At 39.4% G+C, this 13,719-nt stretch overlaps 1 protein-coding gene across 3 annotated transcripts in view; it reads right to left on the bottom strand.

Annotated features, from left to right (window-relative positions):
• HPSE2 (heparanase 2 (inactive)) overlaps positions 1–13,719 on the bottom strand; it is a 786,995-nt gene that overhangs the window by 750,285 nt on the left and 22,991 nt on the right. The gene's annotated exons all lie outside the window — the stretch shown is intronic.

Raw genomic sequence — 13,719 nt, 5'->3', positions numbered from 1 at the left:
ACTAATATAAAACATAAGTCTGATGAAGATAAACAAGACAGAGAGGATATATCCTTTTCATAGACTCAGTTACACCCGAGCATAACACTACTGAACTGTAAACTTAAAAATGGTTAAAATGGGCCCGGCGCAGTGGCTCACACCTGTAATCCCATCACTTTGGGAGGCCAAGGCGGGTGGATCACCTGAGATTAGGAGTTCGAGACCAGCCTGCCCAACCATGGCCAACATGGTGAAACCCCAGCTCTACTAAAAATACAAAAATTAACCAGGCACGGTGGTGCACGCCTGTAATCCCAGCAACTCGGGAGGCTGAGGCAGGAGAATTGCTTGAACCCAGGAAGCAGAGGTTGCAGTGAGCCAAGATCGTGCCACACTCCAGCTTGGGCAACAGAGCGAGACTCCGTCTCAAAAAAAAAAAGTGAATTTTTTCCCAGGCCACAGTAATTTATTACCAGCTAATAAGATACATTTCTTGAGGAACAAAAAAAAAATCAAAAACAGCAAAGGCCTGGTTTCAAATCTTACTAATTATGTCATTTCACACAACTCACATGTTTCTGAATCTCAGATACCTCATCTTTAAAATGTGAGTAATAATAATTTTTTCTCAGGGTTTAATAAATGTTTAAATGAAACAAACTATATTAAACATTTAGGACAGTGTCCAGTACACAGTTAATGTTCAAAAATAACAGTTTCCAGCATTTAGTTTGAAGGTGCTTACGCTCCTCATAATTAATAAATCTTTGCATAAATCAAAAGCACTAACTACTGTATGGTTCTCCAACGTTTTTAAAGCACAAGGTATGGGAGAAATAAAATACATAGACTCCACTTTTACAGAGCCTACAACTGAGTTATGATACCATAAATAATAACAGATGGCATCATTTTATTGAAATGGCAAACCACTACTCATGACCTAACTATAGGTAAGACTCATAGTACAACACTTTAAAACCTTAATATGTACATATAATAAACTTCAGCGTTTTATAATATGAAGGCTATGATGGAAATTTTTTATATTATTGTGGTAGTAACACTTAACATGAGCTCTACCCTCAATTTTTACAAATAACTGTTGTTAACTAAGGTCACAAAATTCTACAGCTGATCTTAATGAATTAATCATTTTGCATATATGAAACTTTATACCCACTGGATAATAATTTCCCATTTTCCTCTTCTCCCAGTACCTGGAAACCACCATTCTACTCTTTGTTTCTTTTAGTTTGACTATCTTAAATACTTCATATAAGCGAGATCATGAATATTTGTCCCTCTGTGATTGGTTTATTTCACTTAGCATAATGTGCTCCTGGTTCATCCATGTTGTCACACATGACAAAACTGCTTTCTTTTTAAGGCTGAATAATATTCCATTGTCTATATATACCACATTTTTAATTCATTAATCCACTATCTTGACTATTGTGAATATTGTTGCAAGGACAATGGGAGTGCAAATATCTCTTTGAGATTTTAATTTCAATTCTCTTGGATTAAGAGGATTTCTGGATCATAGAGTATTTTAATTTTTTGAGGAACTTCCATACTGTTTTACATAGTGGCTGCACCATTTTACATTTCCATTGATAGTATAAAAGGGTTCCAGTTTCTCCACATCCTCGCCAACAGCTATCATTTTTTAAATAATAGCTATCCTAACAGAAGTGATATCTCACTGTGGTTTAATTTGCATTTCCCTGATGATTAGTGATACTGAGCGTATTTTCATACACTTGTTGGCCATCTGTATGTCTTCTTTGGGGAAATATCTATTCAAGTCCTTTGTCCTTTTAAAAATCAGGTTATTTGGTTTTTTGCTATTGATTTGAAAAAAAATCATTTATATTTTGGATATTAATCCCTTTTTATATATATGGTTTGCAAATATCTTCTCCTGTTCCATAAGTTGTCTTTTCATTATGTTAACTGGTTCCTTTGCCGTGCAGAAACTTTTTAGTTTGACATATTTCCACTTGTCTATTTTTGCTTTTGTTGCCTGTGCTTTGGGTGTCAGAATCAAGAAATCATTGCTAAAACTGACATAATGAAGCTCTTCCCCTATATTTTCTTTCTTCTAGGAGTTATACAGTTTCAGGTATTACATTTAAGTCTTTAGTCCATTTTGGCTTGATTTTTGGATATGGTATAAAATAAGGGTCTGATTTTATTCTTTTGCATGTGGATATCCAGTATTCTGTTGAAGAGACTGTCATTTTCCAATTGTATATTTATGGCACCCTTGTCAAAGATTATTTGACCATGTATGCATGGTCTTATTTCTGGGCTCTCAATTATGTTCCTTTGGTCTATATGTCTGTCTTTATGCCCTTACGAAACTGTTTTAATTACTGTGGCTCTGTAATATATTTTGAAATAAGGACACGTAATGCCTCCAGCTTTGTTCTTTCTCAAGAATGCATTGGCATTTCAAAGTCTTTTGTGATTCCAAATGGACTTTTTGAATTGTTTTCTCTGTTTCTGTTAAGAAAAAAAACAGACATTGAGATTCTGATAGGGACTGCATTGAACCTGTAGATTTCTTTCGGTAGTATAGACATTTTAAAAATATTAATTCTTCTAACCCATGAACATGGAAATGTCTTTCCATTTATGTGTTTCTTCTTCAACTCCTTCATCAATGTTTTGTAGTTTTCAGCACAGTAGTCTTTCACCTCCTTAAGTTTATTCCTAAATATTTTACCCTCTTTGATGCTATTGTAAATGGAATTGTTTTATTTCCTTCTCAGATAGCTCAATGTTAGTGTAAAGAAATGCAGCTGATTTTTGCATGCTGATTTTGTATCTACAACTTTACTGAATTCATTTGTTAGTTCAAAATGGTAAATTTTATATTATGTGTTTTTTTACCACAATAAAAAAAAATCACCTGAGCAGATAGTGACCCATTACTATTAGTAACTGCCTGACTAAAATGTGTTCTGTATGTAGCAAAGCGATAGGCACCTGGAAACATGACATCAAACGTTTTAAAGTAACTCTTTGTCCCTATAACCAGATTTCTCTTTAGGAAGTACAATGATATTAGGATGCAAGTTTTTATAGCTCTAAAACTGATGCTGAAGAGGTACCTGGAAGTGTTTTAGCACATACAGTAGAGATTTGGGGTCAAGTGATCTGAGTTCCTGCCCTAGCTCTGACATTTATTAGCAGTACAACCTTCAACAAGTTATTTAACATCTTTCAGCTTAAACATCCTCATTTGTGCAATAATAAAAATGGTACCTACCTCATAAGATGGTTATGATAATTAAATAAAATGGTAGGTATAATATGAATACAATGGTTCATATTAAATGTTTTAATAAGTATCATCAATAATAAAATAATGATGACGATGATGATGACAAGTAACAGGGCCATTCACTCACCCAGTCCTTATTTCTAAGCAAGAACATATAATTGTAAGAAAACAGGGTAGGTTTAGGAGCACATTATTAGCTACAGAAAGATTTTCCCCTCTATATTAACTAGATTCATATGTATCTGTCACACTGTTATGTCATATTTAGCTGTATAAGAAGGTATCTCACATACAAAAGTACTTCCTGCCCATGTACCAACACTTGGAAACCATTTTTTAACCCATCCTCAACTATCAAATTGTCTTCCTGCATCTTGGCTTTTAGGAGAGGACTCAGGCAAAAAGAATAAATAAGTAAAAGCAGAAAAGTGAATTGTTTTCAGTTGATTTGACAGAGCCAAAGATCTAATCTGCACTGAATTTTTGAAAATTAAGTTTGACTCATGCCCATGTTATTAACTCCTCAGTTTATAAGCATTATTTGATCCCAGTAAATTTTCCAAAAAAATACAAATGTCTCCCTTTCATATTGCAACTCAAATACAAATAATTGCAAAGGATATTATCCACATCAAATCAATTACCATATCCTGTCAATTTTTACTTTGTAATGAGTCCCTAACTATCTCTTTCTTTTCCACTGCTGCTTGACTAATGTAATCATGCTCATCTCACTTCTGAGTATCTTCACTAGCCTTTTTGGTCCTTCTAAGCTAGGCAACCTCACCACTATTCTATTCCGTCCTGTGAGGAGCCATGAGACAAATCTTCCTAAAATATCACATATAATTTTCTTAGTCACAATCCTTCCTTGACTCCCTATTGTTTAAAGAAAAATCAAATCCCCTTATTTAAATTCTAAAGCTGTCTCAGATTGTCTTCCACAATCTGATCTCAACCCCTACAACTTCATTTTTCAAGGAAAGTCTTTTACAACTGGTTCCCAAATTACATTAGTATATTGGAAATGGGATTTGCCCAATGACACATTATTATTATCTGTAACTTACCAATTTCCAAACATTAGGCACTTTGTGAACACAAACAAGAGTATCCCTTCCTTTCCAAATACTCCTGATTATGACTAAAAACCTCAGAAAAGGGATCAAAGATTAATATGCATAAAACAAAAACTCATTCTATATTCCTTCATTTCCAAGAAAACTTTATTTCTCAGCCTAGACTCCTAGTTTTTTCCAGAGCCCTTCCAACTCCCAAGAAACCAAAATGGCCAGAAGATGGGCACGATGCCATACTCCATGGTGGTAACTCATTAGCCCACCACAATATCACCAGGGTCTCACAATGCTCACTTCCATACTCTAATCACAGCCATCTCCTATTCTAGTAAATAAAATGAGATCACTGGAAGAGCAAGCCAGGTGCTGGAAGTAAAGTAAATCCACTGCCAGGCCAGAATACAATCTATACCCTCCTCACATCTGATATATAGATAGATATAAATATAGATATAGATAATATAGATATAGACAGATAGAGATAGAGATATAGAGATATCAGTTACATATAGTGATTTTTAAAACACCGTGATATACTCAAGAGCAGAGATACCAGGAACGGAGATGAGGAAATATAGAGCAAATCCTCAGGCATCATTATTTGATGCTAAGAGGATCGTTAGCCCCATTTGGCTTTTAAATGTTATAAGGGTATTCAGAAATTCAATATAAGGATGCAAGTATTTCTGATCAACCATATGTATTCATCACTAAACTAAAAATGATGATACTCTTAAATGGAGCAAGAGTAACCATGTATTGTTGAAAATGACAGATTTTAGAATCATTAGCACTAATTCCCAAATCCTAGTTGTAAAGCTGGGACAAGTTATTTAACCCCTGCTGAACTTCAGTTTCCTCATCTTTAAAATGGCAGTGTTTTATCACATGTACCCCCAAAATATGTATATCTATTATGTACCAATTTAAAAATGAATTAAATGGTGGTATTTGGAAACCTGCTTAGTAGGGTAATTGTGAGGATTAAATGAGATAAAATATGAAGCAGAGTCCCAGCCAGATGGCAGCAAGATGGCAGAATAAGACTTTCCAGCATTCATCACCCCTATAGACACATCCATTTGAACAACTAACCACACACAAATGAACCTTCACAATAGCTAAGAAAACTAGGTGAGAGATCATAGCACCTGGGCATAGAGCAAAAAATAAGAAAAGACATACTGAAGAGAATAAGAGGGACAATTTTACCCATGTCACCCCTCCCCCGACTCTAGGCAGCACATCATGGAGAGAGAAGGAAAGAGAAGGAAGTGAGCAATCAGACTTTGCCTTGGACCCTGAAACTGGGCCCTCCTCAGTAAAGTCCAGTGCTGGACAGGCCCCCATGGCCCCAGAATGAGCCTCCAAACCTTCCCTAATGCCAAGCCAGATCCTGCAGCACCAGCTCTTGGCCTGCCTAGCAGATTCAGTCTCCAGGCCCACCCCACCACAAGGATGACCCCAGCAGTCCCAGGCTTCAGACCGGCCTCAGCACTAGCCTGGCCCAACCCCAGCAACAGGCCAGCCCCCAGAGACTCAGACTACAGGCCAGCTCCCAGGGCCAGGATAGCCCCAGTGACATCAGATCCTAGACAATCCCCAACTCCAAGATGGCTCCCTGCAGCCCTAGTCATGAGCCAGCACCCTCAAACCCAGTCTATATGCAGGCTCCTACAACTACAGGCTCCAAGCCCACCAAACACCTGGCCAGTCCCTGTGGTCTCAGATTCCAATCCTACTCCAGGTTTCAGACCACCCAAGCCAGGTCAACAACCCTGGCCTCAGGTACCAGGCCAACAGCTGTGGACATAGGCTCCAGGCCCACCCAGTGCCAGGACAATCCCTGCAGCCCCATACTCCAGCAGACCCAGAATTCAGTACTGCTCAGTCAGACCCAGGATCCAGGCCCAACCCAACAGACCCCCGCACTAGACTGGCCCCCACAGACACAGGCTTCAGGAGCTCACTGTGGGCCCAGGTTCCAGACCCAAGACTGAAACCAGCCCTTGAAAACCTACCATCCAGGCCAGCACCCACACGCTGAACCAACCTCCAGGCTGGCCCTAGTGGACCCAGTCTCCAAAGAAGTCCTCATGGCCCCAGGCTCCAAGGCCAGCACCCATAGCTCCAGGACCAGGTTAGCACCCATAATCTCAGGCTCCAGGCCAGTTGCCACAAACCCGGAAGCCAGGCCTGCTCCACCAGGCCCAAGGGTCCAGGCCCACTCCAGCAGACCCTGGTGACAGATATGACCCCACAGGCCAAGGTTCCAGGACCACCCCTAGAAACCCAGGCTATAGGCCAGCACTTATAGACACAGACTTCAGGCCTGTCTCAGTGGATCTTATAGACACAGACTCCAGGCCTGTCCCAGTGGATCCAGGAGCCAGGTACATCCCAGCACATTGTCAGCCCCAGCACAATCCGGGTCAAGGCCCACACCAGTGCCAGGTCTCCTACATTGGACCCAGACTTCAGACTGATGCCCATTCATACAGGCCCCAGGCATGCCTTCAAAAACCTAGGCTTGAGGCCCAACCCCACAAACCCAAACAACAGACCCACCCCAGTAGATCCAGGCTCCAGGTCCAACCCCATGTAACCAGGTCCCAGGCCCACACACCTGCTGACTCAGGAACTAGGCCAGCCTGCCTGATGATTCCAGCAGCAGTCCATCCCAGGGACCATGCCAGATAACCTTCCCTGAATCTCTGGACTGTCTCACTGCTTAAGGGCTTTCCTAGACAAAACCACTCCGCAAAAATTCAGATAAGCTCCTACTTCACAAAATGCGCAGACATCAGTGTAAGGTAACAGGAAACATGAAAAACCTAGGAAACATTAACACCACTGAAAGAACACAATAATCTCCCAATAGCTAACTCCAAAGAAATGGAGATGTATAAACCACTTGATAAATAATTTAAAGTAATTATTTTGAGGAAACTCAACAAACCTCAAGCTTCCTGTGACCAGCACCACATAAATTCCATGGGTTCAACTATATGCAGATTTTTTGAAAAAATATACGGAAACATTTTTTGGAGATTTGCAACAATTTGAAAAAAAGTTGCAGATGAACTGCATAGCACAGAAATATTAAAAAAAGAAAATGTTAAGTATGGCATGAATTCATAAAATATATGCAGATAGTAGTCTATGTTATTTACTGCCATAAAATATATGCAAATCTTTATGAGTTAATATTTTTCAACACTTTGCAGCCATAAAAAAGAATGAAACGTCCTTCACAACAACATGTATAGAGCTGAGGCCATTATCCTAAGTAAACTAACTCAGAAACAGAAAACCAAAAGCTGCATGTTCTCACTTATAAGTGCAAGCTAAACAATGGGTACACATGGTCATAAAGATGTAAGTAATAGACACCAGCAACTCCAAAAGCGGGGAAGGTGGGAGCGAAGCAAGGGCTGAAAATTAATTATTGGCTACAATGTTCACTATTTGGGTACTGGGTACTCTGGAAGCCCAGTCCCTACCAGTATGTAACATGCCCATGTAACAAAGAAGCACGTGTAGCTCCTGAAATCTAAAATAAAATTTAAAAATTAAAAAAATAGACCAGATCTGGTCTGAATAACGTTTAAAAGAAAAAAAATAGGCCAGGCACAGTGGCTTACACCTATGATCCCAGCACTTTGGGAGGCTGAGGCGAGTGGATCATGAGGTCAGGAGTTCAAGCCTGACCAAGATGGTGAAAGCCCATCTCTACCAAAACTACAAAAATTAGCCAAGCATGGTGGCAGGCACCTGTAATCCCAGCCACTCGGGAGGCTGAGGCAGTAGAATCGCTTGAACCCGGGCGGCAGAGGTTGCAGTGAGTCAAGATCACACCACTGCACTCCGGCCTGGGCAACAGAGTGAGACTCTGTCTCAAAAAAAAAAAAAAAAAAAAAAAAAAAGCTCATTTTCTTGGATTTCATGTGAAATTTCACACACATAAAAAAATACATATATATCTAAACCTACACAAACACAAACTGGACATGCCAATTCACACTCAAAAGAAATGTAAAAAATATAAAATGCAGTATTAAATCATAACTGTGTAAAATTAACTGTTGTACATACCATACTACTATATTAATTTTGTAGCCACCTGATATTGCTATGCAGTAAGTTCAAGTCTTGGGAGCACCAACCTAAAATGCCATGTGATGCTAATCATCTCTGCATGAGCAATTTGTCTCTCCAATAAACTACATATGGCAGTAAAAAGTGATCTCTTGTGGTTCTCACATATTTTCCACCATGTTTAGTGCAATGCTGCAAACCTTGACTAACATCATGGGACTCATATGAAGTGCCACTGTGATGCTGGAAGTGCTCCCAAGAAGCAGAGAAAAGTCATGACATTATAAGAAAAAGTTCAATTGCTTGATATATACTGTAGGTTGAGGTCTGCAACTGCAGATGTCCACCATTTCAAGATAGATAAATCCAGCATAAAGATCATTATAAAAACAGAATAGGAAATCTGTGAAGCTGTCAGTGCAGCTACAACAGCAGGTACAAAAACCTTACACATTTGCAAAAAACAAAATATGTGTTAATCTACTGTTCCATAAGGCTTCTGGTCAAAAGAAGGCTATTAGTACTTATGTTTTCAGAAATAAAGTTATGCATGTGCTGGGCACAGTGCCTCATGTCTGTAATCCCAGCAATTTGAGAGGCCAAAGCAGGTGGATCGCTTGAACTGAGGAATTCAAGCCTAGCCTGGGCAACACAGTGAAACCCAATCTGTACAAAGCATTAGCCGGGGGTGGTGGCATGCGCTATGGTCTCAGCTACTTGGGAGGCTGAGGTAGCAGGATCACTTGAGCCCAGGAGGTCAAGGCTGCAGTGGTTGACAAAGGAAGACCCTGTCTCAAAAAAAAAAAAGTTATACATGGATTTGTGAATGCATGGTGAATTGGCACTCCTAACTCCCATGTTGTTCAAGGGTCAATGGTAAAAAGAAACAAATGAAATCTGGAAACCAATATATGACCAAAATTATAAATATAACAGAGAAATTGAAATTATCTTTTAAAATTAAACATAAATTCTGGAGCCTAAAAAATACAATGAATGAACTGAAAAATGCAATAGAGAGCCTCAACAGCAGAACTGATCAAGCAGAAGATAGAATAAATGAAATCAAAGACTGGTTATTTTGAAATATATAACCAGAGGAGAAAAGTGTAAAGGAATGAAGAAAGTTTACAAGATTTATAAGACAGCATCAAAAGGACAAATTTTTTAGATATAAGAGTTCAAAAAGAATAAGAGGAAGACTAGGAAAGAAAGCTTATTTTAAAAAATAATAGCAGAATATTTTCCAAATCTAGAGAAAAATATAAATATCCAGGCACACGAAAGTCAAAGATCTTTAATCAATTGCAATCCAAACAAGACTACAAGGCATTTTATAATCAAACTGTTAAAAATCAAAGATAAAGAGAGATTTCCGAAATCAGCAAAAGAAAAGAAGCAAATGACATATAAGGGAGTTACAATAAGGCTAGCAGAAGACTTCTCAGCAAAAACTTTACAGGCCAGGAAAGAGAAGGATGACATATTCGAAGGGCTAAAAGAAAAAAATACCCAAACATGGATACTGTACCCAGCAAAGCTGCCTCTCCAAAATAAAAGATAGATTTTCCCAGACAAATAAAGGCTAAGGAACTCATCATCATCAGACCTCTATTTTAGGAAATGGTAAAGGGAGTTCTGAAAGAAAAAGATGCTAACTAGCAACACCAAAACCCACTAAGATATAAAAATCACTGGTAAAAGGGAGTAAAATTCAGAAAAATACTGTAATGATAGTATGTGAATAATTTATATCTTTAGTATAATGCTTACAAGACAAAATTACTAAAAGTACTAAAAATAATAATGGCTTTAATAAAGGAACATTAACAATAAAAGTTTTTAAAGAATATGCAATATACAAAGACATAAATTGTGACATCACAAACATAACATGTGGAGGGAGTAGAGTGAAGGTGTTGTGTTTTTTTAAGTGATCGAATTTACTACAGTTTAAAAAAGTCTAAAATAACTATGTTTTTATGTAAGCTTCATTCTAAATACAAAGCAAAAACCTATAGTAGTTTTAATAGCCACCCCCTACCTTATTCACAAGGGATACAGTTCAAGATCCCCAGTAGATGCCTGAAACCACACACAGTACCAAACCATATAATATATATAATATTTTCTCTTATACATACATACTTATGATAAAGTTTAATTTATAAATTAGTCACAGTAAGAGATTAACAATAACCAATAATAAAATGGAACAATTACAACAATATACTATAACTTATTATAGTATAATTATATTATAAGAAGTTATACTATAATAAAATAGTATTATAACAAGTTATACCATAATAAAATTCAAACATGTGAACGTTTTCTTTCTTCCTCTTTCTCTCTCAAAATATCTTATTGTAATGTACCACAGTAACTGAAAGTTCAGAAAACGAAACGATGGACAAAAAGAAACTACTGTACACAAAAGATCAAAAAGGAATCAAAGCAAAATACTATTAAAAAAATCACCTAATCAGAAATGAAGACAAGACAGGAATAAAGAAATAAACAAAACTACCACAAAACATAAACAAAATCACAGTAGTAAGCCCTTACCTATCAATAGTTACCTTGAATGCAAATGAATTACATTGTCCAATAAAAAGGCATTAGAGTGGCTAGGCACAGTGGCTCATGTCTGTAATTCCAGCACTTTGGGAGACCAAAGCAGGCATATTTCTTGAGCCCAGGAATTCAAGACCAGCCTGGGCAACATGGCAAAACCCCATCTCTACAAAAAATACAGAAAATTAGCCAGGCATGATGATGCATGCCTGTAGTCCCAACTATATGAGAGGACTGAGGTGGGAGGATCACCAAGCCCAGCAGATCGAGGCTGCAGTCAGCCATGATTACACCACTGCACTCCCACCTGGGTGACAGAGTGAGATCCAGTCTCAAAAAAAAAAAAAAAAAAAAAAAAGAATAGAGTGACTGAATGGATTAAAAAACTACTCAACTATATGCTGCCTACAAGAGACTTCTCCTTTAAGGACACAGGCTGAAAATGAGGGGATGAGGAAACCTACTCCATGCAAAAGGAAACCAAAAGAGAAGAGGGGTAGCTATAACTTAGATCTAATGTACTTTAAGTCAAAAGCTGTTAAATAGACAAAAAAGGTCATCAAACATGATAAAGGGATTAATTAATGAAGAACATATAATAGTTATAAATATCTGTGCAACAAACATTGCAGCACCTAAATATATAAAGCAAAAATTAATAGATTCAAGGGAGTGATAGTTAAGTACAATAATAGTAGGGTACTTCGATAACCTACCTTCAGCAAGGGACAGATTATCCAGAGAGAAAATTAATAAGGAGGTGGGGAGCCAAGATGGCCGAATAGGAACAGCTCCGGTCTCCAGCTCCCAGCCCCAGCGACACAGAAGACTGGTGATTTCTGCATTTCTGCTTGAGGTACTGGTTTCATCTCACTAGGGAGTGCCAAACAGTGGGTGCAGGACAGTCAGTGAAGCGCACTGTGCGCGAGCCGAAGCAGGGCGAGGCACTGCCTCACTCGGGAAGCGCAAGGGGTCAGGGAGTTCCGTTTCCTAGTCAAAGAAAGGGGTAACAGATGGCACCTGGAAAATCGGGTCAGTCCCACCCTCATACTGCGCTTTCCCAACGGGCCTGGAAAACGGCACACTAGGAGATTGTATCCCGCACCTGGCTCGGAGGGTCCTATGCCCACGGAGTCTGATTGCTAGCACAGCAGTCTGAGATCAAGACGCAAGGTGGCAGCGAGGCTGGGGGAGGGGCGCCCGCCATTACCCAGGCTTGCTTAGGTAAACAAAGCAGCCAGGAAGCTCAAACTGGGTGGAGCCCACCACAGCTCAAGGAGGCCTGTCTGCCTCTGTAGGCTCCACCTCTGGGGGCAGGGCACAGACAAACAAAAAGTCAGCAGGAATCTCCAGAGACTTAAACATCCCTGTCTGACTGACAGCTTTGAAGAGAGTAGTGGTTCTCCCAGCACACAGCTGGAGATCTGAGAACGGACAGACTGCCTCCTAAAGTGGGTTCCTCACCCCTGAGCAGCCTAAATGGGAGGCACCCCCCCAGAAGAGAAAGACTGACACCTCACTGGGCCAGGTACTCCTCTGAGACAAAACTTCCAGAGGAACTATCAGACAGCTGAATTGGTGGTCTCACGAAAATCTGCTGTTCTGCAGCCACCACTGCTGACACCCAGCCAAACAGGGTCTGGAGTGGACCTCTAGTAAACTCCAACAGACCTGCAGCTGAGGGTCCTGTCTGGTAGAAGGAAAACTAACAAACAGAAAGGACATCCACACCAAAAACCCATCTGTACATCACCATCATCAAAGACCAAAAGTAGATAAAACCACAAAGATGGGGAAAAAACAGAGCAGAAAAACTGGAAACTCTAAAAAGCAGAGCACCTCTCCTCCTCCAAAGGAACGCAGTTCCTCACCAGCAACGGAACAAAGCTGGATGGAGAATGACTTTGACGAGTTGAGAGAACAAGGCTTCAGACGATCAAAGTACTCTGAGCTACGGGAGGAAATTCAAAACAATAGCAAAGAAGTTAAAAACTTTGAAAAAAAATTAGACGAATGGATAACTAGAATAACCAATGGAGAGAAGGGCTTAAAGGAGCTGATGGAGCTGAAAGCCAACTTTTGAGAACTATGCAAAGATTACAGAAGCCTCGGGAGCCGATGCATTCAACTGGAAGAAAGGGTATCAGTGATGGAAGATGAAATGAATGAAATGAAGCGAGAAGGGAAGTCTAGAGAAAAAAGAATAAAAAGAAATGAACAAAGCCTCCAAGAAATTTGGGACTACGTGAAACGACCAAACCTACGTCTGATTGGTGTACCTGAAAATGACGGGGAGAATGGAACCAAGTTGGAAAACACTCTGCAAGATATTGACCAGGAGAACTTCCCCAATCTAGCAAGGCAGGGCAACATTCAGATTCAGGAAATACAGAGAACGCCACAAAGATACGCCTCGAGAAGAGCAACTCCAAGACACATAATTGTCAGATTCACCAAAGTTGAAATGAAGGAAAAAATGTTAAGGGCAGCCAGAGAGAAAGGTCGGGTTACCCACAAAGGGAAGCCCATCAGGCTAACAGCTGATCTCTCGGCAGAAACTCTACTAGCCAGAAGAGAGTGGGGGCCGATATTCAACATTCTTAAAGAAAAGAATTTTCAACCCAGAATTTCCTATCCAGCCAAACTAAGCTTCATAAGTGAAGGAGAAATAAAATACTTTACAGACAA

This window comes from Hylobates moloch, unplaced genomic scaffold (genome assembly GCF_009828535.3).
Source record: "Hylobates moloch isolate HMO894 unplaced genomic scaffold, HMol_V3 SCAFFOLD_3, whole genome shotgun sequence".
Classification (NCBI taxonomy): Eukaryota; Metazoa; Chordata; class Mammalia; order Primates; family Hylobatidae; genus Hylobates; species Hylobates moloch.
This window is presented reverse-complemented; position numbering and strand designations above follow the sequence as displayed.